The sequence below is a fragment of the Temnothorax americanus genome, unplaced genomic scaffold (genome assembly GCF_048541705.1).
Source record: "Temnothorax americanus isolate GAGA-0224 unplaced genomic scaffold, ASM4854170v1 Scaffold26, whole genome shotgun sequence".
NCBI lineage: Eukaryota > Metazoa > Arthropoda > Insecta > Hymenoptera > Formicidae > Temnothorax > Temnothorax americanus.
Genome location: NW_027509401.1, coordinates 2,120,989 through 2,147,662, shown reverse-complemented (window position 1 = coordinate 2,147,662; position 26,674 = coordinate 2,120,989). Strand labels below are relative to the sequence as shown.

At 39.9% G+C, this 26,674-nt stretch overlaps 1 protein-coding gene across 2 annotated transcripts in view; it reads left to right on the top strand.

The window, feature by feature from the left end:
* LOC143899297 (uncharacterized) overlaps positions 1-26,674 on the top strand; it is a 151,378-nt gene that overhangs the window by 18,383 nt on the left and 106,321 nt on the right. The window contains exon 1 of one of the 2 annotated variants that reach the window (XM_077409516.1): positions 22,182-23,717. The exons of the other annotated variant lie outside the window; for it this stretch is intronic. The gene's annotated coding sequence lies outside the window, so the exon portion shown is untranslated. Of the gene's footprint in view, positions 1-22,181; positions 23,718-26,674 lie in introns of those variants that run through there. 2 annotated transcript variants of the gene reach the window in all.

Here is a 26,674-nt window from a genome sequence, read left to right as displayed (position 1 = left end):
AAGCTGATTAAAGCAAGCGAGCACACGAATAAACACGAATGACCAATTTACTTTAATAATGACCACGGTGGCAGTGCTCATTTGGTTTTAGCTCGCTCGATTGTCAACTTTGACTTTATAGAGAGAGAGAGAGAGAGAGAATTCTATAAGTATATTTATTAAATATGAAAATTATACAAAAAAAGAAATGTTAAAGGATATACAATACATATCTATTGATTCATATGTTTGAGAAAACGATTTAATTTTGTACACGTACACAGTGTACATAAAATATTACACATATTATATACATAGATTTTTCAACGTATATAGATACACAAAATTCTCAAAAGGACTAGCGGAGCGACGAGTTCGCTCTACAGCGATGTTCACGAACCAGGACTCGCCGCGCATTCTCGTACTTTCGTGCCCGGCTGTACCGCGGACGAGAAGAGAACCACGGAAGGGAATCCGACGTGAAACGAATTGTCCCACGTCGCGGAACGTTGGCGCGTTCCGACCGGCCGGTACGACGTGGTGGACGCGTGTCGCGACGCGCTCGTCCGCGTTCTCCGGCGTCGGGCCGATCGCTCAGCCGGCCGCGGCGTGTCCCCGTCGCGCGGACAACGTTCAGGGGGTACGCTATCGCGGAGAATCGTCGGCCAATATTTTCCCCGGGTCGTCGGGAACGCCGGGTCTACGGGCGAGCACAAAATGGCCGCCGGCAGGAACGATCGACCGTGCGTGAGCGCGAGCGAGCGGGAAAATCTCGTTTCTCCCTTTCTCCGCTTCTCTCACGCTGATGCATATATACATATAGATACGTACACGTATAATACACACGGACGCGCGCGCACGAAATTTTCTCTCTCTCCTCTCTTTCTCTCTTTGCATTATAACTCATTGATTATGCACGTCGATAATGAGATTGTATTTCACTGTTAATTAGCTCGACTATATATCATTTAGATTTATAGTATCAGTTTTCATTATTATACTTCGGCACTTGATGGATAAATAATAAGTGATGCGTCGCTTGTTCTCTTTCTTTCTTTCTTTCTTTTTTTATAACCCGGTTACCGATGCCACTCGCATTAACACACCACGTCTCTCGCGCTCCTTTTATCTTTCTCAGACGTTCTCCTTCCGCGGCGATTCCTCTGTCTCTTCCTGCCGTCTTTTTCTCTCGCGCATCCAGCGATCTTCCGACTCGCCGATCCTTCTCATCGAAGGCCCTTCTCTTCGACGACGTATACTCCTCTTCTTCTTTCTACAACACGTTGCTCTTCGTCCCTCTCTCTGCCATAATGTTCTTCCTCGCCATCCTTATAACAACGTCGCTCTCTATTCTTCATTCGTCCCTACGTCGCTCTCCGTTTCTCACCCTCGCGGCGAGGGTGCAATCGCGCGTCCTTATCGCGTGCACGTTACACGAGAGCGACTGCTCGCGCTGTCCTTTCCCTTGGCCGAGGTATCGCGCCGCCGTCCTCGCTGCACTCGCGAGTTCCAGCTCCATCGGTTGCGACGAAGAAAAATATACGCTGTATCCTCGTTGCACTCATCGGCCACGGTATCGCGCTCCTCGTCGCTCTCACAACCGCTGCAGCCTGCAGTCTTTTTCGGCTTCTTTCTCGCTCCAACTGTCCCTCTCCGTCGGTTATCAAGCGTATCACACGTCCGTCTCTTTCCTTTTAATGAAGAACATTCCGTGTTATCGCAATCTCTCCTATTACAAACACGTAATGCTATCGACCGACTCACTCGCACCATCTGCGCGATGCAATACGGCTCTCTCCATCCATCTTCGCGCAGTCTCCTCTCTCTTTCTTATATAATTGTTGCTTCTTTTTCTCTCCCGTGAGAAATATGTGCTATTATCCTCTCACCTCTTAAAAACGTACATGTTTTCGCTCTCTCGCTCGTTCTCTTTCTTTCTCCTCCGTCTCTGTCTAGTTCTCTCTCTTTCTCTTTATCGGTCTCTGTCTTTATTTCTGCCTCTGCCTCTGTCTCCTTCTCTCTGTGCGAAACACAGGAGATGGAAATGCGGAGATGGAAAAGCATAATTACAGACGCGACAGCGACGACGACTACTCGGCGACCGCGGGCGATAGTTTGCCTCACGTATTCACGCACGTACGTACGCTCGTATGCACGCACGCACGCACGCACGCACGCACGCACGCACGCACGCATCGCGCCGACGCGATTCAAATATAGGCGTCGGCAATGCCGGCGACACACGCGCGTCGTCGTTGCGGCTTGCGATACGGCCCGCGACGACCGCGCGCACACTAATTGTGCGGCGTACCCGGGCTTGAGTTACATTGTCTCGTATTATGCATACGCGATATTGCCGTGATCCGCACGAGCAGCCGGAGGCGTACGAGCCGTTGCCGTATGTATACGTATGTCCGTATGTGCTGTGCGCCAAATACTCCGATTCGATATATCCGCGCTGTGTGGTCCGTATCGATCGAATCTGCCGGAGAAAAGAGCAGCCAGCCAGCCAGCCAGCCAGCTTGCTGTTTGTTTGAAAGCTTATTATTTAGACAATTTAGCATGTCGCAAGCTGTCATCATCGTATCAAAGTCAAAGTTTCTCTTGGACCACGCAATGTTACCTCATTTTCGTTTAGCCATGAATATATGTATCTGTTTTGAAGAAAATACTTTGACGAATTGTTACTTTTTTTTATTTACAATCTTTTAGCGGCCAATTTGTTATCGTAATCGACGTTCTTTTTTACGGTTTCTTTCTAATTGGCGTAGATAAGATCGCCACCTATGAAACCGCGTCACGTCGGCGTCGGTGTGTATTATCCGCGGCTCGTAAAGCTGATTAACGACTCGTTCGCGTCGGATGCGTCTTAATTCTTCTTCGAGCGTCGCGTATGCACGCAACGCCGTAAAGTATCCCACGTGTGACGGGAGCAGCGAGATTATCAACCAGCTGCGCGGCCAGGTACGCAAAGCGCCTATATCGGATAACACGTGCACATATATTACGCGCACAAAGTGTATTTGTTGCTGTCACTTAAACGCCCACTCGCCGGAGTGTCTGTGAAGTTGGCATATCATTTTCCAGCAGATCAAAAATAAAAGGGAGTTCTTGTCGCATGCAGTCGAGTTCTATAGTTTCTGATACTTTTTAGTAATAGTTCTGGTGATTTTGACAAAAAAAAGTTCAGTGAAAAAATTATCCGCTAGTTTTCCGAAATCTCGGAATTCAGGTTTATCTAAAATATTTTTCGAATAATTCTGAGCATACTGAAGCATTTTCTACAGAGTTCCCGACACTAGCAATGTTGTATAATTTTTTTTATAAATTAATACCGCCCTAAAACACCGACTTTTTTTTTTGGCAAAATCAACAGAACTATTATTAAAAAGTATCGGGAACTATGGAACTCGACTGCATGCGACAAGAACTTTTTTTTATTTTTGATCTGTTAGGAAATAATCTGCCAACTTTATACAGACATCATAACTCTCCTGCTTTCTATTCATGATATTTTGCACCAATTTACGGAATGGATGGTAATTCATAATAACGGTAGTCGGTTCATATATTCTAGCATCTCTGGACTTTGCTGCTGCACCGTAAGCGTAATGCAATGAGGATGCATTAAAGGCAGCGGCGCATATTCAAATCACGTTGCGGTCGATAAATATGTAGTGAGCTCGTACGGTCCGACAGTAAAATGCATTACTCCGTGTAGTTGATTCGCATTGCGAGATAAAGGTGATAAAGCGAATACTAAGTATAAATTATACAAGAAAAATCGTAGATAGTGCGCATTCGTCAAATCGATAATCACCTCTTTGTTACGCAATGCTGCTCTTTTCTAGTCGGGCCATCCCAACGATTGGTTTCTACCCAGGATGATGTCCAAAATTTCAAATTTTGCAGCATAAAAATTATCCAAATAACTGCATAAGCGTATAGAGAACATTTATAATATTATATACTTACTTAAAAAATACCATCATATTTCATAGTTTCTAAAAGATTTAAAAGCTTTATAAATAAATAAAAAATTTGTTTCACACGCAAAAAACGTTATAGAGAATATTTTCCAGAAATATAAGATAATACAGAAATAATTTGAAAGGCATTATTATATGTTATTATATTTATATGAACACTGCATTATATTTTACATTGATCTCTCTCTCTCTCTCTCTCTCTCTCTCTCTCTCTCTCTCTCTCTTCAGGAAAATATTTCTTATACTTCTCGATTAATTGATAAATGGTTTTTAAATTATAATTGGTTTTCTGCTAATTAAAGCGCAATGAACTCTTACAAAACTTACTTAATAGTTAATTTTTTTATTGATTCATAATTTTTACGAAAAGCCATAATTAGTGAATGATATTTGCAAAAGTATTTTAAATCACCAAAAGAGCGCCTTTCGTTTAGAATCAGGAAAATTTATTAGTATTGTTAAAAGAATCCGCTTTCGTGCTCGCACGTGTCACGGAGATGAGATCTCTCCAAGCAATTCTCTGCGAGAAATAATTTATATAACCGATGCTTCGACGTTATTCGTGTTGGCGGTTCCGCTATTAGCTCGCTAGACAATGGAGCGATTTAACTGGGTCTCGTCGCGATTCGCGGAAGAAGTCAACGCGTTAAAAGTTTTTTCAATGGTCGGGAGCTTCTTTCCTTCTTTTCTGTGCCACGGCAATTTTCATTCTTCCAACTATGTTGCACGGTAAGATCTTTAATGGCTTCTACGCGGTAGGAAACCTTCGTCGGGCGCGGCGCGGAGGGAATGCATCACGAGAGATGGGGTTGCCAGATGTCCTCTATTATACCAGGATTGTCCTGTATTTCAGCTCGACTTTTAGCGTCCTAGTAGATTCCGCTAGAAAACGTAAATGTCGCGTACTTTAAATTTTGACATTTAATTAAAGCTCATCGCGCGAATATTTTTGGAATATAATGTGTATATTAAGAAATTATTACATTGTTATTTGAATAATATAATATTATTGCGATCTTAGTAAATTGATATACAGGTTCTTTAAAGTATTTCGCAAGGAAACGTAAAAATTATTTACATATTTCTATATTACTTTGTACTTGTTCTCGAAATTAAAGCACAACAGCGGCTGTTCCATTTGACGAACGGCATCGATCTTCGAAAGAGAACGATCGCTTCCGAACAATTTATTTCCAGTTATACCCGAGCAAGGTTATTACAAGCGAGTCGAGGGCCATTAAGGTGCAAGCAACATCTGGAGTCGCTCCCGTGATTTATATCGCCGCGAGTCGAAGGTCTTCATCGATTTTATCGCATCGTCGAACACGCAGTTTGCGCATCGACCGAAATACGCGCCAGGAAAAATTATAATTGCCGTGGTACAAATCGAGTTTCTCTCTTCCATTCTTTGTCGACAATAAACCGCGACACGTGTACGATAAAATGTGAACGTGCGGTCACTGCATTGATATCAAAAGTATCCGATGCGCGTTTTACAAATCCGTAAATCCCCTTTCCGTAAAAAAAAAATAATAAAAATAAATAAAAACAAAAAAAAATAATCCGAATTTATGGAACGTTCGTTAACGCACAACGCACTTATTTTTTCCTCTGTTAGTTCAGACAAAAGAAAAGTCCATGTAAATTCATAAAATTTGAAACTAGAAAAACTAGAAAAACGTAGAGTAGCTCGACTCATTGTCAGTCGTGCAACTTTTTGGTGGCTGCTGGATAACGTTAAGCAATATTTTTAAAAATTTAGTAGCAATAATTTTAAATTATGTAATTTAACGCAACTGAAAACGCAACCGAAAATATTTATTTACCTTAAATTTGCGACTTAATTTCCTTGCCTTTGGTTGAGGAAATGACGGTGCGCTATATCCTTTGACATCCTGAATCTGGATGTTTAAGTGAAGAAGCTTCATCCTTTTCTCTCCGGAGATTGTTTCATCTTCGCCAATGTCTCATCTGCGAACATAAAATTCGAAATTTACGTTAAGATAGTTAAACGTATCTTCTTTACGAATTTTTTACGCCACTGTGAATTTAAGTTGGCACCTCATTTTCAAAAATTGGAAATTTTATTAAGAGTTCCATTTGCACCCACAATAGTTCTACAGTTCCTGATAGATTTCAGAAATAGTTATGTCGATTTAGATAAAAATATAACGATTGAAAAAAATGAGGTGCTAACTTCCCGTGACACCTCACGTTTCGAAAATATTTATTTTTATCACGGAAATCTATAGTTCTCGAAGAGTTCTATATAGTTTCTGATAGGTTTTAGCGATAGAGTTCTGGTCGTTAAGTATTTTTAAATAATTTTTTAATCTGACCGCTGGCACTTCAAGCTTCAAAAAAATTGATTTTTATCATGGAATATAAAGCATAAAATAATAGTATTATATAAGTCTGAATAAATTAGCGTTGGTGGAAGCATATATGCAATGTGAGAATAAAATATAGCCTTTGTTTTTTCTCGTCGAAAAAAATCGCGTTTAAAATTAAAAAAAAATTAAATTTTAAAACACCATATGCAATACGCGTGTATTATACTTGTTTTTTCGTGAAATATCGTAAAATATTCGGAGAACGTATGAGCAAGCGGTCCTGGCTTGATTTTTTATTCACTGGAAAAATCTCGTTGAATCTGAAGAATATTTGGCTTGGGAGTAAAAGAAGTCATTTTACAGACGTTTTACCAATATTCTGGTACGCTCATAAATACGCAGCCGTAAAAAGGCGAGGAAGTCTTCTTCGACGAGTTTCCATTACCGGATACAGCTTTGTGTTTTGCACTCGGAACGGCATCTCTGTGCTTGTCGTACAATTTCTGCATCCTGCGCTACCAGATGGCATTGGTGTGCAGCAGGAAACGCGTATGTGAGTGTCAGTACCACGTATATTCAGGTATCACGTACGAAAGTAATTTGGCGGCAAATAGTGGCCGATTTCCGAGAAACTATAATATACGACCTCACAAACGGCGACTGAATTTCGCTCAGATTTCATCGTCGTAATTAAAGCTTGCACGGTGTTCATGACGTAGTAAGTTGCCGTGAAAATGTACCGATAGAAAGATCGATTCAACAATAAACAGGCACAGTGAAATTTAAGATTTATATTATGCGAGAAATGTCCGACTGCGTTTTTATATACCCAGTGATATATTTATATTCGGTGATTATTATTTTAATATATATTTAGTAGGATCAAATTTACATATTACATTCTTTCGAGGTTATTGTTCTTTTCGTTATATCTGATTTCTATAAGTGCTAGTTTAAATTCAATTTTTAAATTCCAAACTTTTGAGGTAAAAAATATTTTGATATGGCTTCGACGTTACGCATAATGTGAGGCGATTGTTAAATTTTATTTGCGACTCGAGTTGCTATTACGAATAGAATAAAGGTACGTGATTATTATTCATGTAACACACGCGCGCTTGCATGTTTCGCGAATAAATTCATACGCCATCAGGTAGCAAGCCGTGGTGGCAAGTTCATATGAACGTTCGCGAACCACGTACCGTCTGATCATGCTGTCTTCCAAATATGGCTACAACTGAAGTTTGCGAACACTTTGCGCACAATACGTGAGGTATACAGGTCGCGACCTGTATTCCCAAATTATTCGTGCTGAAGTTCGCAAACAGCTTGTGGACAGCCGACGAGCAGTTACAAAGTTGTTTCCTGGCTTGTTAATATATAGAGCTCTCAGTTTAAACTACAGAATTCCGGATTGTGTCGTCAACTTTAATTGTCGGGCTCGAAACGTCTATTAATTCTGTGTTTTAGGCTTTAGGCTTTAGATGAAGTTTAACTTAAGGATTAGTGAAAAAGCTGAACACTGTTTAAAATATAAAAAAAGATATTGGAAGGAGCGAAGGGAGTATAATTTAAATTTCCTTGCTTTTCGTGGTATAAGGAGGTAAAAAATGCCACTGTGAAGTTGGCACCTCATTTTCAAAAATCGGAAATTTTATTAAGAGTTCCATTTGCACCCACAATAGTTCTACAATTCCTGAGATAGATTTCAGAAATAGTTATGTCGATTTAGATAAAAATATAACGATTAATTGAAAAAGATGAGGTGCTAACTTCCCGTGACACCTCAAGTTTTGAAAATATTTATTTTTATCACGGAATTCTATAGTTCTCGAAGAGTTCTATAGTTCCTGATAGGTTTCAGCGATAGTTCTGCTCTTTAAGTATTTTTAAATAATTTTTTAATCTGACCGCTGATGGCACCTCAAACCTCAAGCTAAAAAAAAAATTGATTTTTAATCATGGAATTCTAGTTCTCGAAGAGTTCTACAGTTCATGATTTTAAAGTTTCAATGTTTGCTTATTATTATCGCGCAATACATCATCGATGCAACATTTTATTGTAATCAAATGATAGTATAAGTAATTGAATCGCTTGACTTATCGATATGTAAAAGCATCGTATAAATATGGATTATTCGTTACTCATGAGTATTTGATAAATAGAGACTCGCTGATACGCGTATCGATAACAAATAAGGCGCAAGCTCTAATGGCGAGCATTACCTCAGAAATTCAATCTATTCTGTCATGCACAGCCACTTTGCTCTAGCTACGCGAGAACGATTGATTTTTGTCGCAACGAGCCTCCAAGTAATTACGTACCGTTGACGTTTAATGGGAGCGACATTATTGGATTCTCGTTACTCCGACATTTATTCCCGGCCGCGTTATAACTGTGCCTGCAAAACGCCTTTTTTTTCATGCGGGCTCGTCATTGAAGCCCGACGCTGGAAATTGAATGCCTTTGTGCTCGTGCGAATCGCGACATTTCGAGTTTGCTTAGTCATTTGCGAGTTACGCAATTATTTCATTTTTTAAAACCGAATTTGCAAGTATGCATTGCGATTTTCTATCCTTCAGTTATTACAATTTTTGTTCGGAATACAACGGCTCAAAACAGAGAAAAATTTAGAACGTTAAAATATGCAATAAATACTTTAAACGTGTCGATAATATACCGTTTCAACGTAGATAAACAAAACTGGATTTGCAGGAGTGCAAAATTAAGATTCTCGCAGGACTATAGCAAGAAAGTGCGTAAATAATCACGGACTTCCATGCATGGCGAGTTCCATAAATCGTCACCTGACGGTTCTGGATAATTAATCGACTTCCTCGACGAAGTTAATTGAACTAAACGACGTCCTTCGATTTAACCAACGTTCAACGAGATTTTTCCGCGTGATTCAATCCGCTCGATACATCCGAGCATCCAAGACTACGACGACGATTCGTTCGACTTCTAGAAAGCCGGCTAGGTCGAGCAAAGGCCGCGCTCTTAATTTATGCGCAATCACTCGACCGATCGATTTATTTGTTTTATAAGCCGCCTGTAATTGGCCACTGACAGCAGCTGTCCCGAGACCGGCTACAATATTCACGATACATTATTCATGCCGCGACGATTCCCCCTTGCGCGTACGCAGCAATCCCTGAACTCGCCTAACTCGTGCTTGTCTCTCGTCTCGTCTCGTCTCGTTTTGTCTCGTGTTGTCTCGTCTTGTCTCGTCTCGACTCACGCGCGATGCGCGACGCGATACGAACAGTCGCTCTCCGCGACGCGCTCTATCACCCCCCTCGCACGCATCTCGCACACCACCACCTCCTCTCCCTTTCGCGCTGTGTGTTTCATCGTTTCAACACAAGTTAACTTTTGTAATATCGATTGGACTATTTTCCATAAGCTCGACAGTTTGCAGCATGGAGAAAAGTATTGCCGGGAATTTCCCCGGTGACCGGATTTCCGAAGCCCCCGGACGACGCGCACATGCCTGCCCAGTTATTTTATTTTTCCTCCGAGGGATAGGAAATATATGTACCGCTCGTCGCTGTCCGACTACGAAACATCTCCCGAAAAATTTTCGGATGTTTTTTAAATATTTTTCTGTTCAATCTACGTCAACTGCATATCAAAATTAAAAAAAAAGCTATGACTAAATCAACACGGCACATCAAGACTATAAGTGAAGATGTCTCAGTTATAAAGTTTTTTTTATATAATTTTACTTTTGCTTCTTCTTTAGTAAAAAAGGTTGAACAGTGAATTATAAAAAACTGAAAATCTTTAAGCGGCTTTCTTCTCCATCAATCATCTTTAATTAAATATTTCGAAAAAAATTCTTTTATAAGCCACAATACGAATGCATCTCGGAGATTGAAATAAAAGATCGGAGATATAAATTGGGGGCGAGATGTGACGGCGGACAAATGTCGGTTCTCGTGAAATTGATCGCTGTGGCAGACCTGATACACGGACACAATATGTCGAGGGTAATAATCGTCCGGTCGTGACAATCGATGGCAGCTTCATCGGTAGCGGACGATGGATCTTCGCAATCGGATGGAGAAAAGGGGGAAAGGGGAGTCTCGGAGGGCATTCGAAAGCTCGTTTACAACAGTTAACGACGACGAATAGCCAACCGTGAAATCTACAAGTCGCTTTTGACGCCAGCATCATCAGCTCTGATATACATCAGAATCAGAACTTCAACTATCATACAATATAGACTATGTATACAAATAAAATCCTAAAATATTCTAACCGCTTCAATTTTCATGTCATTTCATGTTTCTTGACTTTTGCAAAATAAAATGCTAATCATTACAACATTTAAATAATAATATGTGTAAAGCGAATAAAGAAAATATACAGTAGTTCTAGTACAGTCATTTGGTGCTAAAAAAGGGAGTTATCTGGAAAGTTTTCCGGGAGTTTTGATATTTGGCATTTTGATAGATTTCGAGGTGTTCTTTTGGAATTTTCATTTGCCACCTCGTATCTTTGCCGCTTACGCCGCCATATTAGAAAAGTAGCGCCCAAAAACGGTTTTTCCACAATATCTCCTTTCCGGCTCATTTTACGATAAAAATTGTTATGTAAAAAATTAAACTAGAGAAATTTTCCTTCAATTTATGTCTGTTATTTTTTTGTAAAATAAATAGTTTTAGCGTCCGAGCGCTACAATGTCTACTCCAACAGGTGCATTGGTCAAAAATATTCTACTATGCGTTATATGTTACATGTATTATATGTTATGTTATATGTTATCTGGGCTAAAGTGCTCCAATATTTGCACAAATTGCAATAGTGACTGTAATAATATTCAAGTTCGACTACAAGACAGCGATGAAGAAAAAGAAACGGAAACTGTTTTCGGGCAACTTTATGACAAAATTGAGGCAGAAACTGATGATATAGAAAAGATTCCTATCGCTGATTACATGGAAAAGATTCCCATCTGTGAAATTTTGCTCAATTCTCATAACAAAAAACTCGCAGAATCTGGTCCATCAGGGACAGCGAAGCGAATGAGAATGACCTAAATTATCATTAGTGCATTACATGTGAATTAGGCCTACTGAGGATACCACAGTAAAAGAAATGCGCTACATACTCTACCATATGGTGGTGTGGAAATGTGTATTTTTCGCCATACACGTGTTGAAGTAATCTATGCGACGCTCGTACGCCGAAACTATTTATTTTACAAAAAAAATAATAACGACATAAATTATAGGGAAATTCCTCTAGTTTAATTTCTTACATAACTATTTTTATCGTAAAATGAGCCGGGAAGGAAATATTGTGGGAAAACCGTTTTTGAGCGCCATTTTTCCAATATAGCGGCGAAAGCGGCAAAGATACAAGGTGGCAAAGTAAAAATTCGAAAAGAGCACTTCAAAATCTGTTAAAATATCAAATATCAAAACTCCCGGAAAACTTTCCAAGTAAAACTACTAAATGACTGGACTATTCGTATAAGATGATAAGAAATATATAAACGTCATTATATTTCATGATTACATTTTTCTTAGACATAGTTTTTATCCGTTATCTAATATAAAATTAAAATATCAACATAAATATACTGAGGACTAAAACATTTAATATTATTAATTAATATTCTCATTAATTAACGATTCCGTTTATCAATCGATATTTAAATTTAATAAAGATAAAACGGTAAATTCAAACGGTAAACTATACTATCAGTGTCCGACTTTTAAGTACATGATTGAATCATATTCTTAACCTTCACGATCAAGGCTGATGGAACCGCTTACGCGTCGTCCACGCGACAGCATTTAATCTCGTTTGACGGACGATTTGTCGTATTTGCGGCAAGTGTGGTGAAAAGAACGGTTAAAAAGACGCCGGAGCCGATCGATAACCACATTGTTTTCGCTCCAAATGTACGCTTAAATGACGCGATTTTTTACGATAATCTACGTGCACGTGACTTTTTCTCTATTAACGTGCGGTCATCGAGATTCTCTCTTCCTTACTTTAAAGCGATCTTTAAATTGTATAACAATGAAAATATATGTGTGCAAAAAATTTGAATTACGGCTAAAAAAATTTAATTCTAGCTAGCTTGCTAATCCTGTCAAGTGAAATACGGTTTTATTTCAGAATAGCACCGATAAAATTCTAATAACTTTGAAAAAATATTTCATTTATATACGACATTCTTGTTCTCCGAAACCGTTGAAATTTTACTTAAATATTTTTCCATATCTTTTAGATCTAAGGGTCGTATTTGGGTGTTCTATTTCAAGGGAATCCCTTTGTGTGTGACAGGGGCCCGAAATAATATCCCCGGGTCCTTGGAGCCCATAAAGACCGATGCTTGTCGGTGGTGATCGACGAAGGGTACAGCGTCACGCAAAAGTCTGCCAGCCGAATCAATTCTGAAATGACTCGCGCCGCGTTTCATGTCGTGACATAACTCAACTCGATTACTATGATTATCGCGTGTGGCGCGTACAATAACGCGTACGTTTCTATTATATTTATTTTCTAACATTCTTCAGACCAAAGTGCAAACACAAATTTATTTGAAGATACCAAAGAAAACATCCAAAAGATATTTCTGAAACTTGCTGTCAAAAATATCGTATTTAATTGTTTCCGAGAAGAAGCTACGGAATTTATTTCTACTCAATATTGTGATAGAACAACGTAAGTAATAAAAAATCCTAAACTTAAATTTTTTTTAGTTTAAAAGCATCTTTTCTCCAAAATATAATATATTTAATATACATATAACTTTACGAGAAATTTTTTAAAAGAAATATACATATTTTAGATCAATAATTTCGGATATAACTCATTTATACTATACACAATTAAGTTGCGCTCCCCCAACCGCTCTCTCTACAAACTGATTATATCTCATCAGGTCAGCCCTGGCGCAATGTTGGCAACTCCAAAGTACTTGGTCGGTTTCGATAATCGATCGGTTCGACGGTGTCGGTACACTAGAAAAATCAGGCTCGTTCCTCTAAGCGCCCTTTAATTATGTTTTCTCAGTTTATTGCTTATTGCTTAACGAGCGTCCCGGAATCACGATCCATTCGCTTGTCTACCATTAACCGGTATCGATTAGGCGCGCTCGGCTATTAGGAGCGCAATTTGCGCGCGCGATATAGTGGCGAAAGAAAACGTAAAATATTTTCGATTGTTTATGCCAGATTAAGCCTTATATAGTGCCTCACTTCTTGCATCATCTCATTACGCCTAGGCAGGCAGGCAGCTCGCGTCGTATTATTGTTCACCCGCGGGCCGATAGACCGCCGGCACTCGGCAGTCAAGTCAGGCAGTCACCTGCCTATTAGGGAACCGGGGAGATTCCTGAGTGCCTTGTAGTACGCGCTCCTTACTACGTTGCTTGCTCGTTCTCCTCTCTTCTCTCTCTCTCTCTCTCTCTCTCTCTCTCTCTCTTTCTCTCTCTTTTTCTTTCTCCTTCCTATTTCTCCCTCTCTTCTCCCCGATCTCTCTTCTGGTTCCTCTCTCCGCTTTGCTATCACTCCAGCCAGCGTCCGCCGGGAGTACCACACACCACCGACATGGTCGAGTCGCGTCGCACAGTGCCGGTGTTTCACACGCCATATGGGCTTTGTAGCTGGCGAGCTGTCCCGTGTACTTTACGCCCAACCCGTACGTCTGCCCGTCGAGTGCGTGCACACGTACGGTATGATACGCACGCATGTACGCACGCCCACGAATGCGAGTTCACGAGTCGAGCTCGTAAAGCGCCGACGATGCGCGGGAGGCATCGCTGTCAAAGGCGCTCGCTTTATTTACGAGCCAGGAACTCGTTACGTCCGCGGCGTAACACACTTCACCAGCACGCCGGACTCTGAATCGGAGTTGAGGTAAAACTGCGGGTCTCCGTTGCTTTCAGGCTGCATTTCCGCACACTTTTCGCATTGAAAGCGAGACGAGCATCACCGGGAACCGGCTTTAATTATAATAATGAGTTTTTTAAATTTAAAGTTTATCTTTCTGAGAATATATTCCGTATATGCGCGTTTTCAAGAAAAAAGAGAGAAAGAGAAATGTACAGCTACTTTGCTGTCCACATGACGATCCGCTCGATTAACAGAGTGCGGTATCTGTAGGTTAAAATGTTATAAATGCAAATTAGATTATAAATAGATTCATGGATTTTGATACAAATAGGATTATTACGCATTCATAGTTATTGGCATGCACAGAATGATACGATGTCATTGTTTTTTTTTTTTTCTATCATTGTCGCATATTGCGTTAGCGAGTAATATAGGACATTGAGTATAGCGAGTATAGCATAAATCTGCTCGCGTCTGAAATTGGCACGTCGCCAGTCAAGCAAGACGCGTTTACTGCAAAAAAATATGCGTACTTGGCTTTCTCTCGTGCACTTCCGCAGTTATTTACCGTTTCAAATCGTGTGAAAAAAATTACTATTTGAAATAATGAAGAAAATGCGATTTGATTTCAACCAATTATATCCGGTTATTCTTCGAGAACGAATATTTCAAGGAAATATTTCTCTTATATATGCACATTTTCTTGCAAAGATATAAACTACGAAGACGAATATATCGTTTTATCTAAATCTGTTATATTTCAAGATCAATTCCAAGTTTACAACTAACCAAACTCGACACTCTTGATCTCTAGCCTGTTTAAACAGGAGAATCTCAAGAGTCTCTAAATTGTCCCTGGATGGGATACTGAAGTCGCTGTTCGTCCTTGCGGTTAATCGCGCGCACCGATTATGGTTATATGGCCATGTGCATGCACAACGAACTGTTCAGTCAGCACGGAATCAGGTACGCGACCGCAAAACGCAATCAGCGTCGCTTACGATGTCGTACGATACGACGATTACGAGCGCGGCGCATTCGTTACAATTATAAATAATACTGTGTCGATTCTCTTGCATTCGTTTTGCATGTAAAGCGAGTCGCAATTAACATAACACGGATCCGGCACGCGGTCCATAATGAATTTGTCGATTGTTGCGCATTTGCTTTATTAATATGTGCCATTAATATTCGTGGAGCGAATCGACTTGCGCGTCGCCACACACATTGATTTAATTAATAATGCCGCTCAATAAATTCGCGTCATTTTTCACAAGTGGAATCGGCGCCGTGGTATTAAAATATGTAAGCTTTAACATGATAATTGCGAAAACGGCATCGGTTATTGGCCATTTCGCGTTTTGCGATTTTAAGTTTTTTACGTTATGATATGTTTTATGTCGCGGTACTATATTATCGGTACTTACGCGGCGTTCTTGATCGCGGATAACTGAAAGCATCGATATTCGGGGAAGTTTTAGCATCTTTCCTCGCATCTCTCTCAGCGCGCGAGTACCAGAGAGGACGGAAGGGAGATGAGAGCAGCCTCGTAAAAGAATTTACATTCCGCGGAGACGAATAATTGCGGAGACGTCAGACGCGGGAATGGAAGCGCGGAGCGAAATTGAAATAATAAAAATTGCGGCGTTTACGCGGCGCAATACCGTAGGATTTATTGCGACGTTAAAGCGGTGGCATCGATTTTTCCGTATAACATGCCGCGCAAGAGTTTTTCGATGGCGCGCGCTTTAACGAGCATGTTTTCGCCCATATACCCGTCGTGAAACGTTACAGCCCGGGTTTTATGGCAAAGCAACACGGTGGTTTTCAAAATGGCCGGGTTCACTCGTGTCACCGGCTGTGTGTGGTGGATGTGGACCCCCCCTTTCTGCTCTTCGTTTTCTCCCCCCCCCCGGTTGCTGATCGATAATCGCGTGTGACAGCGTCGCGACGCCGCTCTCTCTTTCTCTTTCCGAACTCTCCGCGGGGATTAGGGTAAATGGATTCGAAATTAGAGCGCGTGGCGATGTCACGTTTTATCGCGCGATTAATTCGATCGCGGTCATCCAAGCAGATGAATCGATTTCTCGATCTTTTACGACTCGGATTGATTAAGTGTCTTTTGAAAAGCAAATCACTCTTTTAAAATTTTCAAATTATTAACGCTCAACTGACCGCGCAGCATTATAAAACGTAATTGCAAAGTAAATATTATTAGCTGAAAGATATTGATAACAGAAGTTGTAATATAAATAGAACTACACTAAATATGAGCATTATAATACGAATATTAATTTAGTTAAACATTAAAAGCTATACAATTGTTTTTATTAAATATATATGAAATTTATTGTACACGCATGTGTGCACGTACGCATAATTAAGTTTTTTTGATTGTCTTTGTATATTTAACGTTTAAAAGAAGATTGAAATTTTTCTTTTCGACGCTCGGTTAAAGTTGAAGGTAAACTATTAACGTCAAAAATATTCAATATTGGCAACGACGTATCAATATTATTGAAACACGCCTATCGGCGATATGATCCTGCGTGACTGATCGGAAATAATATTTGGCGGCTCGAATCAGCCTCAGCAAATATTTGTGCGACAGTTTTGTGAGCTTAAATACGATTCATTAGGAGCGTTTGTACAGCATGAAGTAATCCCAGCTGCTCAAATATCAGAACGATAAGAGGCCTGCAATTATCAATGCATACAGAACCCACGCGCACCGCTGCGTAGGTGTAAAGTAAAATCATTTGAGCTGTTACTTTTGTTACTAACAAAGAATTAATTACTGATGGTCAGACGGATGCAAATATTCGCTGGAATTCATGGTATCGCTTATCTCTTCGAGGAATGCACACGTTTCAACATTTTTCTGTGTTTCGTATCATTAGTAAGACATATTTGTCTCCTCGTTATCAGGCGCCAATAAAATAGCCTCCTTATCTTTACATAGTGATTAAGATATTAATTATGTAGTGAATATAGGGAGACAAAGTTTTTTCAACGAGTATGAAAAATTTCAAGTATTCTCTCGTTTTTTTGTCTCTTTAAATGTGTGCCAATGAAAGGCATGACATTTCCTCATTTCTGCTGCATCGTAAATTACAATTTGTAATTGTAAATTGTAAAGAAATTAACTTGATTCACGTTACTGAGAGCATCCAAAGTCGTGTTTAATTGAAATACTTTCGCAGTCGCTCTTTGAACTCATCGATCTTTTTGAAAGGAGTATACACCATTGCTTTTTTCATCTTTTCACGCATAGTAATAATCTCTTTTTTAAACATTTCTGACTTGTGCAATATTACAGTGGTTTATTTATACATGTTACATAACTCTAGATTTAATCTTTAATGTTATTTGATTGTTCTAAAAAAGTATTATTTTTGAAAGATATGACTTCTTGAAAAATCGATGTGCATGAGTCTGGAAAACATTGGTTTGACTTGATATTAAAACGAAGAACGATCATTGTCTGTGATTTAGAGACCTTTACTTTAGAATCCTTAACTTGGCAGTGCCTACCTACCTTCTTGTGCTCTCTCTCGCCCAGCGTGCATGCACGCAGCACACATCTGTGCACCGCGATCTTTGCTCCGTAGCGTACACAAATAAAAGATTTTACGTGAAGAAACTTAAACTCTGAATATCGACACTTTTGCCTGTTCCAAGTGCGCCAACACCCGAACATTTCGAGTGTTGGTGCATTATTCAATAGCGCTAAAGCATTGATATCTTATCGACTAATAATACCATCGAGAAAAGTTCTTGCAATAATATATTGGCGTGTATCGATTCAAAGTACAATTACATGTAATTCGTTATCTTGTTTGTAAAGCAAAAGAAGGAATATGAAATCAAAATGCTGAATCGTTTTGAATCGAACGATTGATTTTTTTCCCTTAATTATCTGCTGTTTAAAAGGGCAAATGCTCGTCCCTAATCATGCGTTTCGGTGCTCCGGAAAATGGCAAAACAAAAACGAATCCCGATCTGTAAATACAGCCAAGCCTTTATTCAACGTTGGAATTTTTCGACCAATTATTTTGACCGGTTCAACTATATACGCATCGGGCTTTTAGCTTTTTACATGGGGAATCAATTAACCCCTTTGTGACGCATCGATAAGCGCCATAAATGCACGCGCGATACTATTAGGTTACCGCCGCGACTAAAACCTTGATATTGGTCACGAAAGTCTATTCTTATCTTTACAGCTATAGTATTTTAATCTTTATTTACCGCTGCACGCACAGCACTAATGCAACCATTTATAAATTTTGCATTTCTTAACCTTTATGAAAATCGAGTTCAACGTGAGGTGAGAATGGAATAGACAACGATAAAAATATTAACCTTATTCGAAGTTTCTTTTGTGTCTCGTACAGAAAATCATTAAATTAATGGTGCAACAAAACTTTTTTTTTTATAAGTAAGCACAATTTTTTATAAAATTTGTTTTGTAAATATGATAAAACTATTCATCTAACATCTTCCGCGCAATCCTGTTCAGGTCAGCAAGCTTTTACCCTTTTACAAACGAAAGTCAATTAATCTCTTTGTCACGCATGGATACGCGCGATGTACGAACGGAAGAATGGACGTTGAATGCACGATAATATAGGTTACAGCCGGTAAAACCGTATATTTAGTTACAAAAGTCTACGATTGTGTGTCCCACATTTAAATGTCAACGTCCGATTTTCACTCCGTGGTAATATTACGCAATTTCCATATTATATTTCAGTTTCTATATAAATATATGAATATACAAATTTTTACAATATATAGTTGATTATTTCAGATACATATCCAATTTTCTTTTATATCTTTTAATAATAGCAGATTGTGTATAATCCCCGTCCTATATCGCTGACACTTTTCGCAATCTCTTTACGCAGAAATACACATACGTTTAGTTTTACGATTAGAAGTTACACAGATAATATATACTCGTAGATTTTTAATGATTTTACGGAAAAGACGCAAGAGCGAGTAAAATATCTCTCGAACACTATGTAACTTTATCAATCCGATAAAGTGAAAATGAGATGTAACTTCCTCGATTTACGAAATCAATTATCGACTCGATGAGAAAACGTTTTCGCATGTCCGCTGTTATGAGAGAAAGAATCGATGTACTGAATTGTTTGAGAATTGCATATATCGAGCTGTTTATTGAATTAAGTAAATCTTTTGATTGCATATAAGTAGTACATATCGATAATATAAAATAACAGACATATACATAAGATAATAGATTAATATATTAGAATGTTTTAAGAAATAAATAGAATTTATTTTTATAGATTCATTTCCGTATAAACCAAGGATGTAATGATAATCATCTAACAACTATTACGTTATATACATTTGATATATAAAGGTCTAGAAATAAATTCGTAAAAGCTATATAACATAGCCTTGATTTATGAACATAAAGAATACGCCTCGTTGCGGAAATAAGCCCATCAATTATGGATTTATGCCGAATCGCAGTAGCCATTGAGCTCATCGAGCGCCAACGGACGCGTCTCTCTGTCTCATTTATGGACAATTAACGCGCAGCGCAACGCGCGGAGATTAATAAACACGCGACGCCCACGCGGAAGGCAGACAGAAGGTACGAGACGGGTATAATTTAACGGCGGTCGCGAGGGGGAGCGTTAATTGAGAATGATCGACTCTCCTCGTTGGCGCGGCGCGGCTCCGCTCGGCGCGGTTGGAACAAATAATGGCAGTTGGATCGAGGCGCGGTATCGCATCGTCGCATCTCCCTCGTCTTATTCCGCTGCGCTGCTTCGGCGTGGTATGGCGTGGCGTGGCGTGGCGTGGAGTGGCATAGCATGGCATGGCGTTTCTCGTGATTTCCTATTTTTCCCCCGTGCTGACACGATAAAGAGGCCACTCTACCGCCTCGAAACAAGATTGATCGCGAAGCGTGCTCGTGAGCGCCGCGAGGAAGGGCGCAAAAACACTCGCGCCCACCTGGACTTTCGAGGGAACGGGGTGGGAGAGATTAAATTAAATCTGCAATTGAGAGGGATTTTACGGAGTAATTCGTTATTAACTCCTCAAGAGAGGACTAATTTACCTTTGACATGTTGGGCTCGCAAGTCTTGTCAATATTTCAAATTGTTTAAATATATTAATTTTTTATTTAGGCCTGTTATACAATGTTGATTTTATTGATTACGTGCAGGGATATCTCAGAATTATTATTGTGATTATTCTTGTCATCTGTGAATAGTGAATATACGTTGATTAATTTGGCACATGTCGGAATCAATGCTCAAATTGATCAAAGAGCTCGCAGATGAAAGAAAATCTGAAGAATCTGAGCAATTCTAAATGTTAAAACTATATATCTACAAGAACAAGCGTTTGTTTGCGTTTTCCGTAAAAATATACAGATGTAGCACATATGATAAAATGGCTTTGAGATATTTATAGAATTCTCGCCTCTTTAAACTGTTCTCTTTTGAATTGTTCTACCAAAATTTCTGTATATGAGACAGAAGAGAAAGCGCAAAAGAAAGATAGTGAGCGATAAAATGAGATGAAAAAGGTGATAGGAGATAATAGAGAGAAGGATGGCGAAGGGGCGAACGAGGGATGGAGAGAAAGAGAGAAAGGAAAAAAGAGACACAGAGGTATTACATACGGGAAGGGACGATCGGGGAGATACAATAGAAGTAATACGGACACACACGAGGATGAAAGAGGCTCTTCGTAGAGTTTGCTTAAAGGAGAGCAGGTAGATTCGGATAAACTTATAAAAGGCCGCTCGCATCTGACGCAGACGGAAACTATCGATGCCGGCAGCGGTGTCGATTCGTTAAGCTATCGTTTCGTTATAGAGCATGGCGTTGCAAAACGTCGGTGTTGTCCCAGTCGCGGGCAGGTGCTCCCAACGTGTTCTAAATAAACCCCGGAGATAAAGCCGCGGTAAACGTAAGAGAGATTGCATAAGCCTGTTGTTGGCGGTAAATCGTTCTTCTCTCGCGTCAGCTCCGCGTCGTTTTAACGATCTTGACGGGCGATCATAGTCGAAAGCACTTGGAGAACGCCTTTTGAGTACCTATTACGGAGAACACCGTTAAGTAAACTACTTTCGGAAAATATTATTTCGTTCCTGGTTTTATCTAAATGTTCGTTTAGATAAGAGAGAAGAATCAATGAGACTAGATCCTTAAAATATCAGCTCGATATATCCGTATTTATCTCTGATTATTTTAAAACGACAATGACAAGTTTAAACGTTAAAAATAGATAGCACGCGTTAAAAAGACCAAAGGCTTTTTAATTACGTCTGACGTCAACCAAATAAACGTTACCGTTTATTTTTAACTGCATTACAAACTGATAATAAAGTACTCGTTTGTACTCGTTTTAATTATTTTAATCTTTACCGGCTAAAAATATTTAGAAAAAGATTGAAAAGTACCGATTTAAATAATATATTTATTCGCCACGTGATAAATCGAATTTTTCTTTAAATTGATGCTATCTGTAATTTGGGATACTGCAATATATATCGAGCTTATCGATAACAGAGCGGAATAACTCGAAATATTATCTTTGTTAGACACATCCTACTTTTGCTCCGCCACTGGCGGTTTGAATCGGCTTTATGTTGTACAGTCCGTTCAGAACCTAATATATTGATTTTTCTTCAAACGATTGATAAATCGGATATTCGAGCCGTCCTGTAATGCATGCAAATTTCATCGATGTCGTAAACCGATAGTTTCAGACATTCCTTTGTGCAAGATCTGCGCGACGTCACCGGATAATGCTAGTTTTAAAATTTAGAGAATATTTATCGGCATTCTAATATATCGAGTTTTTTAAGATATTTATATAAAATTCTATTGTATATTATTATTCTCTCTCTCAGTCTGGAAAACCAGTTATAAATATTTTTTTTATTAACGTGAGAAAAGGTTAGCTTATCTCTTTTGTCCATTACGTCACTGTAGATTTGATCGCACTTACGGTTTAGAAAATATGTAACGTAATTAATTTAAAAAAAAAAAAAAAAATAAATGCACATTTCTTTCTCACTTTAAACTGCATTTCAATATATCGAAAACCAATATCGGATTTCGAATAGAGGAATTCTTAAGCGTCTTCTTGCTGGCACAACAAAGAGCAACTTCTGCTCGTTCGTTACGATTGTCGCTTTGTATGAAACTTATAGTCTAAATAATATTTATTTAGAATATTTTTATCGATAAATAGTTTTTTACTTTGGTTTATATCTGCATCAAATTTATCAGTGCTCTAATTATTTCCTTTGAGAAAGATTAATTGATTCAACATTTGTAACGCTGCCATTTACTTTTTATTTGTCTTATATTTGATAAACAATTTGGTAAACGAATATTTGTTCGACGTTTGTTTCGACGTACATACAACAGTACTTTTCGTTACTCTAAGTGACTCGTATCTCCGAATATCTCCTCATTAGAGGAAGAATGACTCGTCCCCTGTGCGTTACGCCACTGCGGGTCGTATTGGCCGTCGGCGGTGGAGGGGAGCGGCGATGCCTCAGTAAACGCCAAGCGCTCGAACCGTCGATGCCACGGCGAAGCGGTTTACGAGAGACTACTCGCAATAGAAGAACCGGTGTTAGTTTCAACGTCGACGAAACGCTGATCGGCGTAGCCGACGGCTTATCCGTGACTCGAGTCGCCCCGCGATCCCCGGTGCCGTGAAAATCGTTCGAGGACCCAATCACTCCTACCGGGAAGTCCTATTCCGCACGAGTGTGCATCTGTGTGCATCTGTGTCCGTGTGCATGTGCACCGTACACTTGTCCCCGTGCTTCCTCACTGTATGTGCGTGCGAGTGTGTGCGTGCGCATCAAAGCCGTCGTGTGAGTGTCGGTGATGCTCCTCGCGGTGTACGCGTATAGTATGTCCGTGTTGTGCAACGACGATACTTTCGCGTATGCTTAACGCTCGTTATCACCGCGTATTCCCGTATTCGTGTACGCCTGTGTGTATGTGAGTTTTTTGCGTGCACCTCCGAAATCAACGACGACCGCGATCGACAGAGAGAGACACCGCTGTCGTCTTCCTCGGGATACGGATGCTGCTGGAGCAGCGGCGCCTCTTCGCGCACAGACAGACGGCGGATCCACACACGGAGAGAAAGAGGGAGAGAGAGGGAGAGCTAGAGAGAGAGAGAGAGAGAGAGAGAGAGCCACGCACACAGCCACCGCACACGAGACTGCACACGCATGCGCGCGATGTGAAAACCGCCGGTTCTCCACTGCTCCATCGTGCTCTCCTCCTCGCTCCTCTTCCCTGCCCACGTCTTTCTCACTCTCATTCTCTCTCTCTGTCATCTTCTCTCTATCACCGCTCTCTCTCTCTCTTTCTCTCTCTCCCTTCCTCTCATCCTTCCCACCCCTCTCGTCGTCTCGCGTTGGATTACCTCACGGACAAAGGATACGTAAACGGGGGATATACGCGCTGGATAAACTTCATCGGGGCTCTCTCTCTCCACCGGCCCTCCTCTTGCCCCGCCGACGACTATATAGGTATTGTTCCTTGCTTTGCTTTGCTCTGTTCTACTCCATTTTGCACCCCGTGCATTGCGCCGAGGTGGCGGCGGGTGCACGATAAGTGCAGTCGACGCAAAGGCCCACCCCCGCAGGGAAATGCGATTCCGTCGACATGACGAAAATCTTTGTTAATCCCGGAGACGTATCACGTGATATACACACAGTTTCTAGGAGATTCTATCGTTTCCTTAGTCCAATGAAACTTTACTAACGTGACGTGTTGCGTTCGTCTATGCTTTCTCCTACATTTTCTGTTCATAAAATGACACAAGGGGAAAAAGAAAAACGACTCTAGGAAGATTGCCTGAAAGGACGAAGCTTTTGTATACCTAACAAATATTGTCCTTGTAAATCTGCACTTATACAGAACACTGGCAGGCCATTTCTCGTATCTACGGATTATTTAGCCTGCAGTAAATTTTTTCTTAACGAATGTGTCATTAAGAAGAATACTTATTGTTAGTTTTATTTTTGCAATTCTTTATTAAACTGTACATTAAATATAATCTAACCAAAGATAAAACTAAAAAATTAACGTGTGCATTAATGCATTAGTATTTTGTAATTTCAAAATTGCGATTAAAATTGTAGGGAATTTTTTCACGGTATCCTAATCAGCGTTAAAAGCATTTTTATGAATTATATTGCAGAACTATTCGCGAGACAGATATTTCAGCGTAATTCAGCGTACGATGTTAATGGATGCTACTTCGAGATAATCTTCTTCGCACTTTAAGTAATGATATCAAGTGTCATCCGTAATACCCGGTAGATCTTTTCCATGCCAGAGTTTCTTCCACTTAATGAAGCGACAGTTTGCCCCGCCGGATGTGTACACGGTTCTGCTCTAGGCCGTGTTTAATGGAGATTCCTGGCCGGTATCGATCGTGGACGTGACAGATAGATGCCTAGGACGATAGTAATAGGATCAATCGCGGCCGGCACATCTGCGGCCCTTATATAACTTATAATGCTGCCGCAAGTTATGACGAGCGGGCGAGCGAGCGAGCGATGCATTATGTGTATTATGTACCGGGCGCGTTGCACGGGCCGGATTACACGTACGACGTTATTACGCGACGGGCTTGCATCGGAAAAGCTTCCCCGGCTGGGCCTTTGTGCTTTAACACGACACCGAGCTGTTGAAAGAATTGGTTTCACCGCGCGCAGGCGGTGCCGTGGAATATTTTCCAAATATATGTATATCTCGCGAATATACGCATTTTATTTCCAGTTTAAATCCATCGCGTAAATCTGTTTACTTCGAATGCAAATGCATCGATTATTTTGAAAGGTTGCATACATACGCTGAAAATCGTAATCTACAGGAAGTGCGAGAGAGAAAGGATAGAACACATCTCTATAATTTATTCTTAATGTCATATGCAGAAATTCTCGGATATCATACATACGTAGTCGCTATCGCATAAAATTGAGATACGTCGTACTGGACGTAAATAATAAAGATGACACTAATTTTAATTGGAAAATAAATTACTGCCGGGAGGCAGCTTAGTTGAATATACGAATCGACGAGGTGGTCGAACTGGTTCCGTCATCAATTTCTTATTATAGCGATATAATAAATGACTCGCGTACTTAGAAGTGTTATCTTATTAGAAGTTGACAAAATCTGACATATTTAAATTAGCAGAAACGTGATAATTTCTCACGTAAAAAAATATTTTTCTGCTTTTTTTCTGCGTTATTTATCATTTTACGCAAGCCGTTTGTATTGTATAAATTTGGATATTCAATTTGCACATTTACGTCATATGCGATAATATATGATAATGTATAAGTTTTTTTTTCTATACGCGATATTACGCTATGCAAATCGAATAGGTAATAAATTTCTCCTTTGTAAACATCCTGAGTAAGTATATCTTCATGCAAATCTGCGTTTAGTCAGCGATTATTTAAGTTTACTCAGATTGAATACCGAGCATTTTCGTAATAGCCTAATGGCTGTGTGAAATTTTACGTGAAGAAAAAGTTGCAGGAAACTGATTATTATTATCGCGGTGTACCATCTCGAGTAGTTATGTTTTTTTTCTCCTGTTACGAGCGATGTAACGACACGCAGATTGATTTCTCTGAAGCAATCATCGATGATCATATAACGTTTGCAAAAATCGCGAACCTTGTCAACAGAACGGCCGATGCAAAAGCGTGGCATTAAACCGTCCCGGGGACTGGTTCATTACGTAAAACGTTGTAACCAGACGTTGCTACTTTCCAGCTGAGCTGCGAGATATCATTGCCGCGCGCGTAATCACGCGCTTCCATTCGGAACCGAGCGACCGCGATCACTGTAGTGAAGCATTCCTTTTGCCGATCGATCGATTGAAAGCTTGCCTGTCATCCTTGCGGAACATCCTTACCTCGGTAGGTGTGCTTGCTACATCGTGACTTTGATATCGACACAAGTATTAAAAGGAATATTGATGACTAAGCTGCTCGAGAGGAAATTAATCGATTTTTCTAAATGTCAGTATCGTTACCGGGTTTAAAAATAATACCTATTAATATCGAGGAATAGTTAAAAATGTTAAACGTGAAAGTGTTACGATCATAAAAAGTATTTCAATAAGAGATAAAATAAGATAAAAATATATATCTGAAATAGGGGAAACGGAATTAAAGTCTTTATTATTTCCACAGTAATTAGCGGCGTTGATAATTTGCATTTTATACGCGTGTAACGTGACAATATATATGATCGATACAGATCTGGAACACTCGTAGACTACACGAAACCACAGAAATATTAAACAAAACATCATTGTATCTCGATACCTCCAAGTATCGACACATTGATATTATTGTTGACGTTCGTAGCGGTGCGCAGGTAGGAAATCTCGGCCCGAGTGTCATAATGGTTCGACCGGTGGTCTACTCGATCTTTCTTCTCGAGTTGTCACGGGGCGATT